Below are 16,320 nucleotides of genomic sequence, written 5' to 3'. Positions count from 1 at the left end.
CCTAGAGACTTAGGCTAGGAACTGGCACATTCTTTTATTCATGCACATGAATGCACATCTCTTTTTCCAGTTCTTGGCACTTACCAACAGTGCTGCTGTGGGCAATCTCGCATGCGTGTCCTTGGGTACATGTGCTACAAGAGTTTCATTAAGGTGTGTGTGTGAGAGACAAAGAGTATGCATGCGCAAAATGTGTATGTATTACATAAGCTAGAAGTGAAATTTTTGTGTTGTAGGGTATACCTGTTTTTAGCTTGACTAGATATTGCCAGAGTGGCTGGATTGACTTACATTCCTACCGGTAGCGTAGTTCTCGCTGCTCCACATCTTTGCCAAGAGGTTTTAACTTTTGCCAGTCCCGGTGGGTATGAAACGGTATCTCATAGAGGGTTTAATTTGTATTTTCTTTATTATTAATGAGATAAGCATCTTTTCATATGGTTATTGGCCATTTTGTTTCTTTTGTGAATTGCCAGTTAAGTATGTCTTACCCACTTTTAATTGGATTGTTTTTATCTTTCAGTGATTTGTGGAAATTGTTGGATTCTAATGTTGGTTTTATGTGTTATATCCTTTCCCAGTCTGTTTTGTCTTTGCATTTTTTTTAATGTTTATTTATTTTTGAGAGAGAGAGACAGAGAAAGATCAGGGAAGGGGCAGAGAGAGAGACACACACACACAGAATCTGAAGCAGGTTTCAGGCTCCGACTGACAGCACAGAGCCTGACGCGGGGCTCGAACTCACAAACTGAGAGATCATAACCTGACCCGAAGTTGGATGCTCAATCGACTGAGCCACCTAGGCGCCCCTGTCTTTGCATTTCTTAAATGGACTCTTGATTAACAAAAGTTTTTAGTTTTAATACTTGAATTTTCAGCCTTTTTTCCCCCCATGGTTTGTATTTTTTATGTGTCATTAAGGAAGTATTTTTTTCCTTCTCCATGTTCCAAATCTTGTATTTTCTCAAAGTTGTAGCGTTTTTATTTCACGTTTTGGTTGTGAATCAGCCTGGAATTTATTTTTGTGTATGGCATGAGGTCAGGACATATAAATGGATTTGTAGTTCTCCCAGTGTAATTTATTGAAAAATTTTTTCCTTTCCTCTGTTTTCATGCACTCTCAGCTCTGTCATACAGTGAGTGTCTGTGCGTACATCGGTTCTGCATTTCCTTTAACGTTAATTTTATATATAATGTCAGGGAGGAAGACCTTCCTCTGCCCTGTGGTCCTTCCAGCTGGACTTAGAATCATGTTGACATAAGACAGATGAACAGGAGAAAATCCAGTTTATTAGACGTACGTCCAGGGAATCCACATAGACATGAAATTCTGAAGACCAGGAGACAACACGAAGCTAAGGAATAAGGTGAGGGCCTGAGGACGCAAAAGGGAGAAAACTCATTATCGAGAAGGTGAAAGGAGGTGTTTGGAAAAACAAAATTGTTCTGTTATGCTGATGAGTTCCTTAGGTAAAGGGGGCCTCTGTTAATACTTCTCTTCCTGTTCTAGGCTCTCACTTCCAGTGTAAATCTAGGCCATGATGGGGGAGGCAGAGAGCCTATCCTGCCTCTGCTGCATTTTTGTTGCTTTTAACTCGAAATAATCTTTAGCCAAAGTGGTGCATTTGGGGGCAGCCTGCCCTGGGTCCCTACAGTAGAAATGCCCAGTTTTCACTTTTGAAGCTGGTACATTTTGTTTACTACAGTAGTCTCCCCTTATCCGCGGCTTTGCTTTCCGTGGTTTGTTACCCACAGTCAACCTTGGTCCAGAGGCACATGGTCCTCCTTCTGACTCTCATCAGAAGGTCACTAGTAGCCTACTGCTACATCACAGTGCTTACGCCATTCACCTCCATCTCGTCATGTAGGCATTTTGTCATCTCATATCATCACGAGAAGGGTGATATCAATAAGATATTTGAGAGTACATTCACCTAACTTTTATATTTCATATCACATTATATTGTTGTAATTGTTCTATTATTAGTTTTTGCCGTTAATCTCTTTACTGTGTCTCGTTTTTAAAGTAAACTTTATCATAGGTATATATGTATGTAAAGAAAAAGCATAGTATGTATAGGGATTCTGTATGATTTGAGGCTTCAGGTATCTCCTGGGGGTGGTGGAATGCCATGGGTAAGAAGGGACTGTTACACTGTTTTATTGCTTAGTAGTCTTGACTGAATTAGTGTCCTTAATTCCTTTGGGTAATAATAGGTAGGTCTTTTGGTTGCTTACTGAATGCTAGATTACTGTACTCGGTGCTTTAATGCATTCGTTCATTTGGTCCTCATAACCATACTATGAGCTAGCTATGTTTGTTCTCATTTTAGGGATGAATAAACGGAGGCCCAGAGGAAGCCTACTTAGCTGGGATTATGAGCCCAGGCCAACTGGTCTCAGGGTCTCAACTTGAAACCACTGTGCTCTAGACCATCTCTCATTTGAATGAGTTTATAAGTAACTTTTCTCATTTGAAACCTTTGAACAGTCGCTTCAAGTCAACTATACCCCATCTAAAACGTGTCCCATTACTGATGTTTAAGGAGGTAATTCCTAGAATCGGAGTCAAGTAGGGGCCGTAAAGATGTATTGTAGTTTGTTTTTAAATTTTAATTTGGCTCCTAAAATGGTCGTCTCTGAGATTTCCCTCTTCCCCTTTCACGTTGCGTGTGAGGAAAATGTAGAAAATGATTTTATGTTTTGGAACATGTTTGTTGTGTATCAAATTTCTGATTTTTTTTCATATGAGTGCTAGTATAGGACATTTACAGGTGAGAGATCTGGTGTTCTTGTGGGTTATTCTTATTTATTTATTTATTTTTAATGTTTATTTATTTTTGAGACAGAGAGAGACAGAGCATGAACGGGGGAGGGTCAGAGAGAGAGGAGACACAGAATCTGAAGTAGGCTCCAGGCTCTGAGCTGTCAGCAGAGCCTGACGTGGGGCTCGAACTCACGGACCATGAGATCATGACCTGAGCCGAAGTTGGATGCTTAACCGACTGAGCCACCCAGGCGCCCCTATTCTTATTTTTTAAACCAAGATGTAGGGAGGATATGGCTATTGGAGCAACCTGGGGGAACACGTTGTTTTGGATAACCTGGCCTCCTCCTGCTCTTCTCTCCAAGCCTCTGAGAAGCTTTCTTCGTGGAGGCTAGTAGTCCCCTGTGGTCTTCCTGTTCAAGACATCGTGGAACCTGTTCTCTATACCAGCTCTTTGGAAATTCGTAGTTGAGAATTGAATTGTTCTATAGCTCTTTTATTATTTTTCTGATTGCTGTGGAAATTATCTTGTGTTCCTAACAATATTGTAAGCTTCTTAGGACGGGGATGGCATTTTATAGTTATTTTTAATAATCTGCACTGTGTCTTAGTACAGTAGCTAACTACACTGCAGGTGCTTACCAATTGTTCTTTCTTTCAATATGGTTTAGCGAGTAAGACCTCAGTGATAAAGGGTGAGTTTATATTCAACTTAAAATTTTTGAGTTTTATTCACCAAAGTTGTTGAAATATACACTTTGTTCAAAGAATCGTAGGAGACAAAAGATAAATCAGAAACAGTTCCTGCCCTCCAAAGGAATAGGCTCCTAGAACAGTTTACAGATTGTAAATGCAGTTGCTTAATTTTGTGTGTGTAAGTAAGCACTCCTCTTCCTTTTACAAGAGGAAGGGGCTAGAAATTATTTATAATTTAATTGTGAGGATCAAACATAGGAAAAAGTCATTCAAGATGGAATGTATTAAGTTATAAAGCACTGGGGCTAAGAGGGTCTACAGAAGACGGAGAAGTCATTTTGTACTTCTGGTGGCCTGGAGAGAGACTGAGGGTGACAGTAGCATGTGAGCTGGGTCCTGAAATAGGAAGGGAGGATTTTGACAGGTGGATTATGAGTGGAGGGTGGAATAGTATTTCAGAAAGATGGAACTGTGTGAGCCTACGTCTGGTAGAGGCACAAAAAGCCAGTATGTTGGAGCCAAAGTAGTTCAATTTGCTAGAATAGAGGGGAGTAAAAGCAAATAAATTGGGGACAGTTTGTGTAGGGTCTTAAATATCAGGCCAAGGTGTTTGGACTTAATTCAGTAGACAGTGGGGAGCCACTCAAGTTTTTTGAGTAATATGATCTGAGTCATGCTTTTGGAAGATTAATCTGGTTGCATTGTGAGTAATGAATGAGTGGGAAAACGAAAGTGTTTTCCATTGTTGGGTCCCTTTTTGTTTTCTCTTTAGACTATAATTAAAACAAACGTAAGCTTAATTTAGCTACTAAATAATGCTGAGAATCTTCATTAATACGTAAGAAAAATATGTATATATTTGTGTTGTCATATTCACACTACCCCTTAAAAGTAGTTGAGGCCCTATTCACCTGTTGGATTCTAATTAAAATTTTTTTATGGCTGGCATTTCTTTGGGGGCTTCCCCACTGTCAGAAGTGCTTGCTGGGGCGCCTGCGTGGCTCACTCCTTTAAACATCTGACTTCAGCTCGGGTCACGATCTCACAGGTCATGAGTTCGAGCCCGCATCGGGCTCTGCTCTGTAATGCGGAGCCTGCTTGGGATTCTCCCTCTCTCCCTCTCTAGACTCTGCTGCTTCTGCTTCCCCACTTGCACATGCGCGCGCACACTCTGTCAAAATATACTGTTTTTTAAAAAGAAGTACTTGTATTTGTTTTGTTTTCTTTTTTAAATTTTTTAAGTGTTTAATTATTTTTTGAGAGAGACACAGAGTGCGAGGGGGGGAGGGGCAGAGAGAGAGGGAGACACAAAATCCAAAGCAGGCTCCAGGCTCTGAGCTGTCAGCACAGAGCCCCTCATGGGCTCAGCCCACTAACCGCGAGGTCGTGACCCGAGCAGAAGTCGGACACTTAAACGACTAAGCCACTCTGGTGCCCCATTTTGTTTTGTTTTTAACAAAAATGCAAGAGAACAAATCTACACCTGTTATTTATTTACTTTTCAGTAAGTTCAAATCCTTGAGGGGTAAGCATCACACGGATTCTGTGGCCCATGGCTTTAGCAGGAAGGTTGGGTTGCTTCAGAATTTGGCAGGAACCATGCCACTGCTTCCGTGAGCCCGTTATTTTTCCCCAGAGTACTCTGGGTTGTTCATTTTGCCACGAGGAGTCACTGTGCTGTGCTTTGCTTTGTACACATCAGCACATCTCTTGTCTAGATAGAATTCATTTGCATCTCGAGCATAAACACCTTCAGTTTTAAGAAGAGATCTGTGTTCCCTCTGGTTCCGGAGACTCTGCTTATCACCAGCAAAAATGGCTTTGCACCACAGCCTTCCCGGAACCCTGTTCCCAGCAGGCCCCCAGAGGGCTCCAAGATGGCGGAAAGAGCAGAAGTACTTGTTGCATTCAGATTCTTCAGTTAGTTATGCGCCACGGAGGGTGTTTAATCTTCCAAATACACTGTCCTGCTTGTAGCATCGTAAAGCTCAAAAAGCCTTCGACACCGCTCCCTTTGGCCACCGAATAAAGTCCGAACTTAACCCGACAGTCAAGGCCCTCCTTCATTTCTCTCTCCCACTCCCAGACTGCTTCAGAAAACTTCTTAAGACTGTTGTGATTTCCTTTTCTTGTGTCATTTACCCTGTTTTCTGTGACTTATAGTCATAAGATTAAAAAGGGGGGGAAATATGTTGAGGTCTGAGAACTTAAGTGACTGGCAGAGCTGGGATCAAAGCTCTTATCATTTGTTCAAAACTTATTTTTTGTACTTGCTACGTACGGGGTGTTGTGTCATACCTTGAGGATGGACGTGATGGTAAGCAAAAGAGAAGTGGTCCCTGCTGTTGATAGCCCACAGTCTTGAGGGACAGACATTAACCATCAAGTATAATTTAAACCAATGTCATAACTACTAAATAGGGTAGGTCCTATCAAGGAGAAGTCCTTTGGGGTACTCGGAGAGGATATCATGGGGGAAGGGGGTGAAGCTAATTCCGAGTGACTTGTGTTGGGGAAGGTCTCTTTGAGGAAGTGAATTTTATAAGCGGAGAAGTGAAATGTGAGAGTTTCCGCAATCATGCAGGCAAGGCCCAGCGTGAGAAGGGCATTCCAGGCAGAGGGAACAGTAGACATGAAGGTGCCCCCAGTGGGAAAAAATTTGTGGGAGTAGAGAACCGGGAAGGTCGGTGTGGCCAGAGTGTATTTTGATTAATGAGAAGTAGGATGAGGCTGGAAAGTTAGGCAGAGACCAGATCTTATAGAGCCATTTAGGCCATATTAAGGATTTTTCGTTTTATATAAAGTGCAGTGAGAAGAAAGTAGCAATTGAAGGGCTTTTGAGTGGAGGAATGACACAGTCCAATTTATGTTGTAAAAATATTGTGATTAATAATACATCCTAAATCTAACCACTTCTCTCCACTACCCCACTCTGGTCTAAATCTCATATAAATTAACTGGTCTCTGCTTCTACCCTTGTAGCCCTATGGCCTCTTCTTGACATAGTGTTAGTGTTTTCCTTTAAGATATTAGAGCATAACTCTCCTCTACTCCAGATCTTCTAGTGGTTTCCCATTTCATGCAGAGTAAAAAGGCAGAGGCATGCTCCTACCTCAGGGCCTTTGTACTTGCTGTTCTCTTTGTCTAGGACACTTTCCCCCGTGTCCTCATGGTGCACTTCCTAACCTTCCTCAGGCCTTTATCTAGCTGGTGAATCTATCCCTGGCCGCTGTACGTGGCCCACACCCCTGCCATCCCTCCTTCCTTTCTCTTTTCCCAAAACACTTACTGACCTCTGACCTCTGATGTTCTATATTAGAATCTAAGTTTCCCTAGGTAAAGGATTTTGTAAGCAGATTTTGCGCACTGATGTATTCTCAGTGCCTAGAGTGCCTGGCATATAGCAGACATTCAGTAAGTACTAGTTGAAGGAATGAATGGAAGGAGAATGGTTTGGAAGAGTCTAGAGCAAAAGGTGAGTAGAAGCTGTGAGAACAATTAAAGGTTCTTTGTCCAGATGAGAGATGATGTTGGCTGGGATGAAGGTTGTGGAAGATGCAGAGAAATGATGGATTCAAGCTATATTTTGGAGACAGATTCAGCAGGATGGTTCGCAGTGATTAAAATAACTCAAGTTTTTACCTTAACAAATTTAGTATTCTTTGCATTAAAGCACATGAAACATAATTGTTAGCTAGTAATATGTTAGTAACCAGATGAGTCTTTTTTTTTTTTTTTAAGTCTGTGTCTCGTGGTGCTCACTGATGGCTGCAGAGTGTGGTGAAGGCTAATAAGAATTTGATAAATCTTTCAAGTGCTTAAAATACTTGTATACTTTTAAAATTGAACATGTGAGACCATGCATTACAGTAGTGAAATGTGTGTGATAGTTGTCAGCCTAGGGTAGTGGTTCTCCCCTGGGGAGCACATGACAATGTGTGGAGACATTTTTGGTTGTCACAACTTCTAGGATGCTGCTCGTGGCAGTAGTTGTTGGAGGCCAGGTGTGCTGCAAAACACCCTACACTGTGCCAGCTCAGCCCTCCTCCCTCAACGGAATCATCTGGTCCAGAATGTCAGTTAGTGCTGAGGTCGAGAAGACCTGCCTCAGAGATTAAAACTTCACCTTATGTCAGTGCCAAACCTACAGTTACACCGTTACATCCACAGGCTGGTACAACCTCTTGCCTATACAAGATTTCATTAGAATGGTTGTACTTAAGTTTTAAACAAATATGCTGTAACTGACACACGTGTGTGCTCATGTACTGAAATCCAGTTGAAAGCTACATCTTCAAAATCGTTCTCTTGAAGCGGTCATTCGTTTGTTTATGTGATCCTGCCTTTTTTTTACAACTGCCTTTGAGACCTGCAGGAAATCCTTTAAATCTCCTTATTGGTACCACATTTTCTTCTGAGATGTACTGCGCTTTCTGAACGTACTGTGATGGGTAGTGAGGTTGTGTAGTGATTCGGTTGTAAGACGAAGTTGAGATATGACTATCAAGAAATAATTGGCCCTGAAGATTACAAGTAATGTTTCTTCTAACAGAATATGTCATAAGTAAATCTAGGAAATAAATGTTTATATTCTCATTGAAGGAGAGTAGTTGTGGGGCACCTGGCTGGCTCAGTTGGTAGAGTTGGTAGAGTCGCATGACTCTGACTCTTCGCGTTGTGAGTTCGAGCCCAACGTTAACTTAAAAAAAAAAAAAGAAGAAGAGGTGGCCTGGGTGGCTCAGTCTGTTGAGCGTTTGGCTCAGGTCATGATCTCACAGTTCGTGGGTTCGAGCCCCATGTCTGGTTCTACGCCGACAGTGTGTGTGGAGCTTGCTTAGGATTCTCTGTGTTCCTCTTTCTCTGCCCCTTCCTCTCTTACACACACACACACACACACACACACACACACACACACACACACACTCTCTCTCCCTCTCTCAAAAGTAATTAAATAAACTTAAAAAATAATAAAGAGAAGTGGTATGTGAAAATTTAAGATGATTTAAAACAGAAGCTGTGTTTATCGTTAGTGTCTAGGATCATGGGAAAGAGACATTCTCATATGATATTGGAAAGACAACTTGGCAAAACTTTTGGACAGCAGATTGGTCATACTATGAAATTTAAAAATGTTTGTACCCTTTCACTTAGGAATTCCACCTCCAGCCATTAATTTATAGAAACATTTACACCGGTGAGCAAAGGTATACCTACAGTGCTCTTTCTTAAAGCTTTGTTTGTAAAGTGGAAAAAATAGGAACAGTCCAAATATATAACAACAGCATGTTGGTTATTAATCCTTAGTATGTCATTTCAGTTGACTACTACTATACCAAAAAATTTTGATATGTCGACTGACATGAAAGGAGGTACAGAATATATTAAATTGGGGCAGGGGTGTGTAAAAACAGCAATCCCAAACTAGTATATACAAATTATACAGAGTTATATATGTAAGCTATACATAGAAGAACCAGAGGAAAAAATGCTAGATCTAACAGTGGGATTTCCAATATTTCAGACTTGTTTGTTGTTGTATGATGAATGTAGTGTTTTACAGTCAGAAAAATATAAATCTGTTTTAAAGCCACGATCGTTTATTGTTTTGAAGCAGTTTTTTGTATTAACATTGCATTTAAGGATCTTTGAGCCCTTCTGTATTTATATTCATGAATGACTAAAATTAGCCAACGGTTCCTAGAGCTTTTGTTCTTTATCTGAAGTTATTCACTCATCTTTAAAAATGTTTTAATTCTTGACTTTAAAGTGAAATTAGCAAAGGTTAGTGTGATTGTTTTGTTTTTTTTTAAAAGAATCTTAGGCTTTGAAGCATGTTGCAAAATGCTCATCTGTACTTACCCTGCAGGTGGTGCTGCTGGTTTTGCAGTGTTCTTTGATACTGTTTATCACTCAAGTAAAATTCCCCTAAACTGGAAAATTATTTAATTACTGGTTCTGCTTGTAGAATGCTCTCTTTCATGTAATTATTGAAAATCAGATGTTCTATTACTATCATTTCAAGAACTACAGTGTAGCAGAAAACAATTATAGCAGGTTTTTAGGACATCAATTCATTTTGTTCCTTATTTATCTAGGTTATTACTTGTTACAGTCTCTGGGAAAAAGAAACTTATTTCAACCCTGAGTGATATTCTCTAACTCCTTTAAAGTTCCAAAACTTCATCAAAACTGGCAAGAGAACTAATTTTTTCAAATGAATTCCCTTTGAAGTCCCCCCTTTCTCTCCTCTTTGTGTGTTCAACTCCCCCACTCTTCTCCCTCTCTTTCTCTCAGTCTGTCAAGTTCAAGAGCAGCTCAGATGCCATGAATTAGGTGAAACACAAAAGGGGGAAAGGAGACCCTTTTGAAGAACAAAGGCCTCCCATTAGGCTGCCATGTTCTTTTTTGACCAAACGTGCACCCTACATGGTTTCTATTGTCGTCCACATGCCCTGCACATAAGGTAAATACAGTAGATCCTCATTACCTCACGTTTTCCTCCTCTTCCTCCTATGCCACACACAACCAGTGAAGCTTTGGGGCTTTGATGTCTTTAGGCATTCTTATACAGTTGCTTTATCTCCTTTAAAAAACTCCAGGGGTGGAAATGGAAGTGGAGAGCAACGGACGGACGCACACCAAGTAAAACCCCACACGGAGAGAAAATTAGCTGATAGAGAAGCTGCAACCCAAGAATCCAGGGCAGGTGGAAGGAACCAAAGATTTCACTGCTATTATTCTTCCACTCTGTGCCTTTTAATACCCTGCACTTTTAAGATAATGACTTTGATTTACACTCCCGTATAGATTGGTGAGTTAGTCTCTCCTTTCTTTGTCTCTGTAACAAAACACACAAATGGGAATAAATTTAATTGCTGAGAACAGTTCTTGTAATAATGAGAACTCTTGCCAATCTGTTCCTCCTTCTTGGATGTTTGCTCTTTGGTGTCACGTAGATGCCTTAACTGTAGGTTTGTTGTCTTCAGGACTTTTCGTGGGGCTGGAACTGAGAAATCACAAAAAAGAAGCTTTACGTAGGAAATAACAAAAGGGATAGCCTATGCAGAACAAACTTAAAATTTCAGAGAAAATTAGTGAAATCTCGTGTTCTACGTATGTGTAATTTAGCTTGCTTACGGTCAGGTTGCTTTAATGTTGATGACAAAGGTGGTTGCTTTTGTAAGGAAGTACGTGATTCTAGATATTTTGCCATTTTCATTGAGAAAAAGCATTATCAAGTTAGCGGGTGTTTCGAAATTGCCAGAGACCTCCTTAATTCACTGCAGAGATGAAGTATGTGATGATTAGAGTTTTGGACTATGGTTTGATTTATATTTATTCTTTCAGAGAAATTGGATGGTAAGTGCTTTGTGGTAGGGGTTAAGGGCCTGTCAGAACGATGGAAGAGGGAGAGTGATGATGGGGGAAGAAAGAACAGTCCTCCCTTTTTTTGTGTTTTTCAATTAAAGATTGCACTATAGTGGAGAGCAGGGTTAGAACTTCTGATGTGTTTTATCTGAGGTTGAACTAATGTTGGGCAACTTGTGACAGCCTTCGGTAAGGGTGTCTGCCTTTTTAGGGTTACAGTGGAGTAAAAAGAAAATGAAAGAGATAATTCTTTTGTAGGAACAGTAGTAACATTTTATCTTGAAAGTTTCATGAGGAAATTTTTGGTATTTGTTTCTTTCCCTACGTGCATTCTAAATAAAAGCACATAGTACACTCAACCCTCACCCCACTTTTTTTTCGTCCTAAGGATTTCTTTTAGTACTAAAACCTGGCTAGTGCACTTGAAGTAAAAAAAAAAAACCAAAAAACAAAACCAAACCTGAAATTAAATGTGTTAACTACTTGAGGAAATATTTTGACCTTTAATGGACCCTGAATGTTGCTTTTCAGAAACCGTGTCCCTTGGTTTCTTATTTTTGGGGTACAGTAGTTTGCAAGAAGTCCTTTGGTTTATATACTTGACAGAATAAAAGGCAAAGGGCTTCTCGCTTTGTACTGTGTAGGAAATTACCATTTCTGTTGTCTGCGCAGGATGTTCTAAAGGTGTAGCCAGGGAGTCTCAGAGGGGAGAGAGAGAGAGAGACAGAGAGAGAGACTTGCAGTTCTAATCTTTTCTTGCTTTTGCCTCTGGTCGTAGGATGGATTGTGTTTCTGCTTTTGTTCCTTAGGGTGGCATCTGTCTTCAGGAGAAATCACTTCACAGTCAGACACAGATTGCTGAACTGTGGCATTTTTGCTGTTCCCAGTTCATTGGGAACCATTTTAATATAGGTGCATTTAAACACTTGTTATTTGTGAATGGGGAGAGATGGAGAGGGAAGTCTCATTCTTTACTGAACGCTCCGTCTCCTGCCCATCACCTTTCGGGAAACAGTTCTGCCCCAGCACATGGCTTTTCACTGATGCCCAGATGTGTATGCTAATCTGAAAGATCCCCTGCCTCAGGGACTACACAGTTACACTTTCCGCATATGGAGACACTTCTGAAATTAACGATTTCTTGACACTTTCTGGTTCATGATTATACCTTTCCAAGTTAGTATTGGTTTTAACATATTTCAAATATTGTACTCCAATTAGTGTATACTTACACTGTTTCAGTTATTTAAGTAACTTAACATCTTAGGACTCTGTGGCTTTAAATTGAAAGAGATGTAAGTGTTTAGTTTAACATGTTTTGAAACCTCATCCTAATTGTAATGTTATTATAACAGTGATAGCAATTAGAAAAACAATAAAGTAAATAAGTCTAAAAATAGAAAAGAATACCTAACTGGGAAAATGGAGAGAAAAGCATTTTAAAGATCATCTGTTTTCCTGAGATGCCCTTTGGACAGTTACTGGCAAGATTTTAAACATTACATGTATTTGTGACTAAAACCTGCCTTCTCAAGAACACAGCCTAACTGCGGCAGCCTCACAGGGTCTCATTGTGTAGAATCAGACTTCCATGATGGCTGAAAGAGACTGGGCATGATGAGATTTGCCAAACCTATATTTATTGAAAGATTGAGCACGAAAAGATTTGGAGCTTTACAGTAGTTGAAGGAAGTAGGATTTATAAAAAATGGCGATGGGTGACTTTTTTTCCCCCCGACATGGGTAAGATTTTGATTTAAAAACATCGAAGGGACTGACTAGCAAGCTGTACCCTGGGGAGAGGGGTGTGTAAGGAGGGAAGGAATCCGAAGAAATAAAGGACTTTAGAAAGTTTCTGTGGAAGGCTTGGAACTGGGAAGGGAGAAAAGAGATTAAAAAAAGATCAAGAAAGAAAATCTTTTTATGGACATTTATAAATTTTTGTTTCTGCAAATATTGATAAAAATAACACAGGGATGGGCATAATTGGTCCTCTGGCTATAATGGCTGTAATGAGTTTTACAATTTTTACATTTTGTTTTGTTTTAAAGTTGTTTTTTTTTTTAATTTTTTTTAATGTTTATTTATCTTTGAGAAGAAAGAACGTGAGCAGGGGAGGGGCAGAGAGAGAGGGAGACACAGAATCCGAAACAGGCCCCAGGCTCTGAGCTGTCAGCACAGAGCCCGATGTGGGGCTTGAACTCACAAATCACGAGATCATAACCTGAGCCAAAGTCGGATGCTTAACTGACTGAGCCACCCAGGCGCCCCGACACCTTTTACATTTTGAAATAGAAAAAAAAGCATACTATTTTATGACACATGAAAATTCTATGAAGTCGACATTTCTGTATCCATAAGTAAAGTTTCATTGGGACACAACCATACCCATTTGTTTAGTCTCATCTGTGCTATGATGGCTGCATTTGTGCTACAGTGGCACAGGTGAGTAGTTGTGAATCGACTGGTTCGTAAAGACTAGAGTGTTTGCTTCCTGGACCTTTCCAGAACATGTTTGCTATAATAATAAAGGATTGCCTGCAGAATGTTAGAGGGAACAATATAGAATTTTTGCTAAGGTTGCCATTCCTCTTTGTTTTCTGTGTTCTTGTGTATGATCGTCAAGAATGAATGCTTTTTCTAGTGAGTTGCTTCATTAATTCTGCAAAATGCCAAGAAAGTAAATACAACCTTTTTTTGGTTGGGGGGAGTTGCTTAAAAACGCTCCTTGATCTAGGGGTGGGGTGCTCTTGCTATGGCTCATTAGTATGTTCCTGACTCATTAAGATTTCAGAAGATCAAGCCATAGGCAGAACTCAGTCTCAACTTCCAAGTTTGTGAAGCTTTGCTGCTTGCTCTCTCTTCTTTGGAGGATGGGAGACCCTATTGTTTGAACACTAGGAGAGCTGTTTACTGCTGTTAAAAAAAACAAAATTCATCCAAGGAAATTTGAAGATCTAAATAGCTCTATTAAAGGATTCATGAGTCAGGCAGCAAGTAGAGGGGAGCTCTTAGTAGTTGTACAAAAATGGAAGGTTTTCACGGAAAGGAAGATGGAGCAAGAAAGCTGCTAGCAGAGGAAAGGGATTGTTCCAGACAAGGTAACTTTTCCTTGTGGGGGACGGCAGGTTGTCTTATCACGCAGACCCTGTCATCTTCCCTTGGGGAATGGAGAGGACCCTTGTGACAGATTACCTCACCAGCGCTGATCAGAAATTCCTGACTGACCAGTTAAGAGTAGGTTTCTGGGGGAGGTTGAAACTTCAATCAGATTAGGTATTAAGCACCTGTTTGGTGACTTGGCCTAAGTGATGCCATTTTGGGCCTGTGGGTTTTTTTTGTTTTTTTTTTTTTTTTTAATTTTTTTTTCAACGTTTATTTATTTTTGGGACAGAGAGAGACAGAGCATGAACGGGGGAGGGGCAGAGAGAGAGGGAGACACAGAATCAGAAACAGGCTCCAGGCTCTGAGCCATCAGCCCAGAGCCTGACGCGGGGCTCGAACTCACAGAACGCGAGATCGTGACCTGGCTGAAGTCGGACGCTTAACCGACTGCGCCACCCAGGCGCCCCGGGCCTGTGGTTTTTAACACTGCTCTTTGGGGAAGTTTGAGATCTTAGATTTACACAGACAAGTTTCGTCCCATTTGAGCCACTTACGCTGAAATGGGCGATGAATCTTTCTCAAAAGCATTAGGCCCTCTAAAATTTGTAAATCAGGCATTTTAAGATGCATTTAGGGAATCACACGATAGACTTGTTCTTTAGTTTTTAAGCTTTTTTTTTTAATTTTAGAGAGTTTATGAGTGCGAGAGTAGGGGAGGAGGCAGAGGGAGAGAGAATCTCAAGCAGACTTCATGCTCAGCGCAGAGCCCGACGCGGGGCTCAATCCCATGACCCTGGGATCATGACCTGAGCTAAAATCAAGAGTTGGACCCTCAACCAACTGAGCCCCCCGGGCACTCCTAGGCTTGTTCTTTAAAACGTTGGTTTTTTGGAGTGCCTGGCTGGCCCAGTCTGAAGTGTCTGTGACTCTTGATCTCAGGGCTATGAGTTTGAGCCCAGATGTTGGGGCTAGAATTTACTTAAAATTAAATTAAGTTAAATTAAGAAAATAATAGTAAAACAAAACAGTGATTTGTCTTTCCCTTGTTCTCTGTGCTTCCCCTACTATACATGCCAGGAGTGTGGCCCTTGTTGGGAAGTACCTGGGAGCTCTTCTGGGCTTCTGTAGGGAAAGCTAGGATGACCCATATTATGATTTACAGATTTGCCTGGGTAGAGGGAGTAGTGCAGACAAAAATTTGAACTTACAGTCCGTTTTCTCTGACTCTTCCTGCCTTGCTCCCTCCTGTCAGCTTCCCATGCTTAGAACAGTAAAATTAGAGATTTTGAAATGTCACAGTAAAATAAATTATTGGGTTTAACAAAGTTATAAAAGTCATAGTTAAAAATAAGTTACTTAATTTTTTTTGTATTTCTTCTCGTAAATAATTGAGCCTGAACCATGAGCACGTTGTTTGTGACGAATCTCTATGTAGAAAAAACAAAGGTAGTAATTGCAGATCAAATTCCGGATTTATTCTAAATGACCACCAGCCGCAAAGTGATTTTCCCCTCAATTAGGTTTTCTTGTTTCTAATCATATCTAAGCAATGATAAGGTTGATATTTTCTTTTTTACTTCCTTGTGGTTCACGTTGTATTACTCTATGCAGGATCATGCAAGATTTAGAAAAATACTTTGTGTAAGTTATTATACATCTTTTTCCTCATTTGTTAGAACTGCAATCTCTAGCAGGTAATATTTTGTAGTTAACCCATTGCTTTTGTCTCCTAGTCATCCCCCCAGCCCCTTTTAGATAAAGTTTAAGGAGTTTTATAATAATGTGCCTGGCTAGAAAATGAAAAATCCATTGGCTGTAGAACTAATAATAGTCCTGAAATATACTTTTCTGGTAAATATGTATAGGAGATACGGGATTATTGAAGAGGCAGATTTGATTTTTAAATAAGAAGTTACCTGTTCCTGTTATTTTATTGGCCTTGCTTTTTGAAGAGTTTGCTATGTATTTGGTGCTGTACTCCGCTGTAGAAACCAAAAGTTTACCCACTACTCTGAGTTTTAACATAGTAAATACATTTGCTGTGTACATTTGGTAGGATTACTCCTCTGTAGACTCCCCTGTGCTCTCAAAAAGATTGGGGAGTTAAAGTAGTTGGGTTCTTACTTGTTAATGATGTTTGTACAAACCGTGAAATTTGGTAAAGTTACATTTTCTTATAAATCCAATTTTTGCAAGAATTCTTGTGACCTTTTCATTAATGCCAGCATCTCCATCTAAGAATATTGGCACTCTTCCCCCTTTCCTTTACAGTTCGTTCTTGTTTTCAGGCTTTTTTTCTTATCTTTTCAAAGATACTCATGTGGAACATCTGTTTTTAGTCCTCAGATTTGCTGCTCATGAATTCCAGGGCTAATTCAACCTTA

At 40.2% G+C, this 16,320-nt stretch overlaps 1 protein-coding gene across 2 annotated transcripts in view; it reads left to right on the top strand.

Annotated features, from left to right (window-relative positions):
- The window catches only part of POU2F1 (POU class 2 homeobox 1), a 182,551-nt gene that overhangs the window by 44,266 nt on the left and 121,965 nt on the right, over positions 1 to 16,320 (top strand). The gene's annotated exons all lie outside the window — the stretch shown is intronic.

This window comes from Puma concolor, chromosome E4 (genome assembly GCF_028749965.1).
Source record: "Puma concolor isolate L17-30 chromosome E4, mPumCon1.1.hap2, whole genome shotgun sequence".
Classification (NCBI taxonomy): domain Eukaryota; kingdom Metazoa; phylum Chordata; class Mammalia; order Carnivora; family Felidae; genus Puma; species Puma concolor.
This window is presented reverse-complemented; position numbering and strand designations above follow the sequence as displayed.